Below are 6,000 nucleotides of genomic sequence, written 5' to 3' on the forward strand. Positions count from 1 at the left end.
TAAAATTAAAGAGCAGGGTAGACCAACGCCTCAAATTGACTTGGTGAAAAAGGTAGGGAATAATACTCGTTCCTTTCAGCTCTCCTGGTACGAGAAAGTGAATTGGCTAACAGCAAGTGACCCACATCAACAACAGTAAATAGGCTACTTTAGTAATATGTCATGGATGGACCAAAAATGTAGAATCTATTTAAAATGTTTATGCTGAGTATATTATATTATATTGGGGGCGGCACGGTGGTGTAGTGGTTAGCGCTGTCGCCTCACAGCAAGAAGGTCCTGGGTTCGAGCCCCGGGGCCGGCAAGGGCCTTTCTGTGTGGAGTTTGCATGTTCTCCCCGTGTCCGCGTGGGTTTCCTCCGGGTGCTCCGGTTTCCCCCACAGTCCAAAGACATGCAGGTTAGGTTAACTGGTGACTCTAAATTGACCGTAGGTGTGAATGTGAGTGTGAATGGTTGTCTGTGTCTATGTGTCAGCCCTGTGATGACCTGGCGACTTGTCCAGGGTGTACCCCGCCTTTCGCCCGTAGTCAGCTGGGATAGGCTCCAGCTTGCCTGCGACCCTGTAGAAGGATAAAGCGGCTAGAGATAATGAGATGAGATATTATATTGGAATATATATTTTTCTGGATATGAATTAAACACAGCTACAATTTGGAAAACATTTTGAAACAAAAACACAGCCGAGAACATTTCACACTACAGACCTGGATTAAAAGTGAAGGGTTATCAAAATTGTCAATAAAACATTTCTCAGTCAAAATAAGTAAAATATAGGGAAAGTGTCATTGAATGAAATGTGTGGCACCCAGCTCTACTGCTGAGGTTCCTGACAAAGAGCTGCTTTCAATAATGATCAATTTTTAAACAACATGCCACAATTTTAAAATATAAAATGTTAAAATATATCCCCCCCCAACACCACCATCATGTATATTGGACAGTAGGCTAATGGGCCAAAAGAACCTGTTATTTCACAGTTTGTGACCCTGCCAACAATCAGCCAGATCAGAGGCAAGAGTATGGGCAAAATTGATGTGTTTTTTTCTTTTTTCTTTTAAAATCTGGAAATATCGTAACCGACCAGCCTCCCCTGTTTGAAAGACTACCAGCCGCCACTGCCTAATATGCACTTTTACCTACCTTGTGAATTTAAGTATTTTAATTAATTCATTTTTATTTGTACATGCACTAAATAAAATACATATCTAAATTAATTCTGTGTGTGGAGCAGTCTATGGTGTGCTCTTTTTTCGTCAAAATTCATTACAGCTCTTTTAGTGGTGTGCATGCCTATTTTAACAAAATCTTCTCTTTTTATTTATAACTGAATAATTGTTGTTGTTTTTTTCCCTCAGTAACAGTATACCATCATTTCTGCTGGCTAAACACCATTTGTAAGGGTCCCCCACTCTCCGGAAAAAGTGAATATTGGAAAATCAGCACAGCATAGAAAACAAATATTGAAATTAATGTCTGGAGAAAGCTCAGAGACCTGAAAGCTATTTTTCCCCCTGAATGTTATAAAGCACTAATGCTGGATACATCATATCAAAAATTACACTGTAGCGCGTATCGAGTGTGGGTGGAGCACAGAGGACGGCAGGACAGCGTTTGGAGGCAGGCAGGCGATTTATTTTAACTTTTCAGTAAAATCGCATTCACTCATTCACACGCACACACTTGTCTGGTCCCGGGTTGCGCTCCCTCTCCTCTCTCTCTGCCTCCTTAAATAGGGAGCGGTTACTGGGAAAACACACACACAAACACAGGTTAATTATCCTCAGGTGTCGCGATTCTGCCACTCACCTTCCCCGGCTCCACCCTCCTGTCACAGACCGGCACTTGACCACGCCCCCGCTGCCACATACCCCCACCGCCCGACTCAGGCCGGGCGCTCATCCGGCCCGCAGCCGACTCCCCCCCCCTTGACGGGAGAGGAAGTCCGCCACAACCATCTGCGCCCCCGGCCTGTGGACCACCTTGAAGTTGAAGGGTTGGAGTGCCAGATACCAACGGGTGATCCGCGTGTTGGCATCCTTCATGCGGTGGAGCCACTGGAGGGGCGCGTGGTCCGAACAGAGAGTGAAAGAGCGCCCCAGCAGGTAGTAACGGAGGGCGAGGACCGCCCACTTAATCGCCAGGCACTCTTTTTCAATGGTGCTGTAGCGCCCCTCACGCACCGACAGCTTCCGGCTGATATACAGGACCGGGCGGTCCTCCCCCTCCACCTGCTGGGACAAAACGGCCCCCAGCCCTCTGTCCGACGCATCGGTCTGCAACACAAAAGGGAGAGAGAAGTCAGGGGAGTGTAAAAGTGGCCCCCCACACAGTGCAGCCTTTACCTCAGAGAAAGCCCGCTGACACTGCTCCGTCCACTGGACCGGATCTGGCGCCCCCTTTTTAGTGAGGTCAGTCAGCGGGCTGGTGACGTCCGAATAATTAGGTATAAACCTACGATAGTAGCCAGCCAGCCCCAGGAACTGCCTCACCCCCTTTTTGGTCTTGGGCCTCGGGCAGGCCGCAATCGCTGCCGTCTTATTAATTTGGGGACGCACCTGCCCGTTGCCCAAGTGGAAGCCCAGATACCGTACTTCCACCCGCCCAATCGCACACTTCTTCAGGTTGGCAGTGAGTCCCGCCCGCCTCAGCGACCTAAGGACGGCCCTCAGGTGTTGTAGGTGCCGCTGCCAATCATTACTATAAATGATGATATCATCTAGGTAAGCGGCGGCATAGGTGGCGTGGGGCCGGAGGACCCTGTCCATCAGCCGCTGAAACGTAGCGGGCACCCCAAACAGCCCAAAAGGAAGTGTGACGAACTGGTGTAAGCCGAACGGTGTGGAAAAGGCCGTTTTTTTCCCAGGATAATGGAGTCAAGGGGATCTGCCAATATCCCTTCGTCAAATCCAGTGTTGAGTAAAAGCGAGCCGTGCCTAGTCGATCGAGCAGCTCATCAATACGAGGCATTGGGTACGCATCAAATTTAGACACCGCGTTGACTTTTCTATAGTCCACACAGAACCGGACCGAGCCGTCGGCCTTGGGAACCAAGACCACCGGGCTGCTCCAGTCACTGTGGGACTCCTCGACGATGCCCATTTCAAGCATGGCCTGAAGTTCTTCCCGAACCACCTTTTTTTTGTGTTCGGGTAATCTATAAGGACGGCTCCGCACTACCACCCCTGGGGGCGTCTCTATGTGGTGTTCTATGAGGTTAGTGCGACCGGGCAGGGGCGAGAACACATCCGAAAATTCGGCCTGCAACTGGGCGACCTCCGTGAGTTGGGTCGGGGAGAGGTGGTCTCCACAGGGGACCGGAGAGGTACGTGATGCCAATGTTCCCTTTTGAACCTCCGGCCCCAGCTCCGCCTTCTCCGGAACTACCGACACCAACGCCACGGGGACCTCCTCGTTCCAAAGTTTCAGCAGATTGAGGTGGTAGATCTGTAGCGCCCCCTCCCTGTCCGTTCGCCTAACCTCATAGTCGACGTCCCCGACTCACCGTGTGACCTCAAAGGGTCCTTGCCACTTGGCGATTAATTTGGAGCTCGACGTGGGCAACAGGACGAGTACCTTATCTCCCGGAGTGAACTCTCTAAGGCGCGTGCCCTTGTTGTACAGGCGGGCTTGCCGTTCCTGGGCCTGCCGCAAATTCTCCTGAGTTAGGTGGGTGAGCGTGTGGAGTTTTGCACGCAGATCCATAACGTACTGAATTTCGTTTTTGCTCGGTGAAGGTCCCTCCTCCCAATTTTCCCGCAGGACATCTAAGATGCCGCGCGGCTTACGCCCATATAATAATTCAAACGGGGAGAACCCCGTGGAGGCTTGGGGGACCTCTCGCACTGCAAACAACAAGGGTTCGAGCCACTTATCCCAGTTACGTGCGTCCTCACTTACGAATTTTTTGATAATATTCTTGAGGGTGCGGTTGAACCGTTCAACTAAACCGTCCGTCTGTGGGTGATAAACGCTGGTGCGGATCGGCTTAATACCCAGTAGCCCATACAGTTCGCTCAGTGTTCGTGACATAAACGAGGTGCCTTGGTCAGTCAGAATCTCTTTCGGGATTCCAACCCGGGAGATGACGTGGAAGAGGGCCTCCGCAATACTGCGTGCTGAGATATTGCGAAGAGGCACCGCTTCCGGGTATCGCGTTGCATAGTCCACCAGAACTAATATAAAGCGGTACCCTCGTGTTGACCGATCTAATGGCCCGACGAGATCCATCCCAATTCTTTCGAACGGGATCTCGATTAATGGTAGGGGGTGCAAGGGCGCTTTTGGAATGGCCGCTGGATTTACTAACTGGCATTCGTGGCACGCCGTACACCACTTACGGACGTCGCCGCGAATCCCCGGCCAATAGAATCGGGCCATTATCCGGGTGAGTGTCTTATCCTGCCCGAGGTGTCCAGCCATGGGATTAAAGTGAGCCGCCTGAAATACCAATTCCCGGCGGCTCTTTGGAATTAGCAATTGGGTGACTCGCTCTTTCGTCTGAGTGTCCTACGTCACTCGGTATAACCTATCCTTCAAAATGGAAAAATAGGGGAAGGACGGGGTGGCGCCCGGCGGGAGCATCTGACCATCGATTACTCTCACTTGGTCAAACGCGTGTCGCAGAGTCTCGTCTCGCGATTGTTCCAGTGGGAAATCCGCGAGGGATTCCCCAATAGAAAGAGGAGGGGCCGGTGGCTCCTCACTCTGTCGCGGAGATGACGTAGACGGCTCTGCGACCGCAGCTCCAGCCAACGCGACACCGGGACCCTCCCCTGTTAACCGGCAGGACCCACTCTTTATTAGGCGTGCCATTAAACCCCGAAATCCCGGCCAATCAGTCCCCAAAATCAAAGAGTGGGTAAGGCGAGGATTAACCGCCGCCTTCACTATCGATTTCTCCCCTCTGAAATGTATGTGGACCGACACCAACGGGTAGCTGTGAATATCCCCGTGCACACACAACACCTTCACCCCTTGTGCTCCCCCCAATGCCTCGCCTTGCACCAGGCTTTGGCGGATTGAGGTCTGATTGCAACCTGAATCCACCAACGCCTGATATGTAGCCCCTTGTACACTTACCGGTATGCGATACGCTCCGGCCCGATCGAGGGCAGCCTCTGGCGCGTCGGGGATCCGCACCACCGCCCCCACTTCCATCGCTACACACTGTTGCTGCAGGTGGCCCGGTTCCCCGCAGCGCCAGCAAACCGGCCCGGGCCTTCCCTCTGCAGCTGTGCTCTGGGGCTCACTCACCTGAGGGGGGGAGAGACAGACACAGAAGGGAGAAACGAGAGGGCACCACGGGTGCAGCGGGCCGGCTGGGGTGGAGCCGGCCCCCGCCTCCGCGGTGGGGGAATGGAGCGAGGACGGGACACGGGAGGAGGGGGGGGAGAAAGAGAGAGAGGAGAGGAGAAAAAAGATGCTGCCGTCCGCTGTCCTGCTGCCGGAACAGCCGCCAGATGATCCTCCGCCAGTCCCACGGCCTGATCCAGTGACGCTGGGCGGTGGCACTGGACCCACTCCGCGGTTCCAGCTGGTAAGCGGGCGATGAACTGTTCCAGCGCCACCTGGTCGATGATTCCCTCGGCGTCGCGATCTTCGGCCCTCAGCCACCGCCAGCAGGCGTCCCGGAGCTGCTGGCCGAACGCGAACGGGCTGCCGACTTCCTCCATCCGCAGCGCGCGGAAGCGCTGGCGCTGCTGCTCCGGCGTACGCCCCACGCGCTGGAGGACAGCCCGGCGGAGGTCGGCGTAGGCCAGCCTGCGGTCGGCGGGGAGCTGTAGTGCGGCCAGCTGCGCCTCTCCTATCAGGAGGGGGAGGAGGCGCGCCGCGCGCTGCTCCATCGGCCACCCCGAGGCTTCGGCGACCTGCTCGAACAATGTGATGAAAGCCTCGGGGTCGTCCTGCGGGCCCATCTTGGTCATGGTGAGGGGAGACGGGCCCGCGGCCGGGGCGCTGGTGGACCCCGCCGACGCGAGGAGACGCCGGAACGCCTCTCG

Source organism: Neoarius graeffei, chromosome 19 (assembly GCF_027579695.1).
Source record: "Neoarius graeffei isolate fNeoGra1 chromosome 19, fNeoGra1.pri, whole genome shotgun sequence".
Classification (NCBI taxonomy): domain Eukaryota; kingdom Metazoa; phylum Chordata; class Actinopteri; order Siluriformes; family Ariidae; genus Neoarius; species Neoarius graeffei.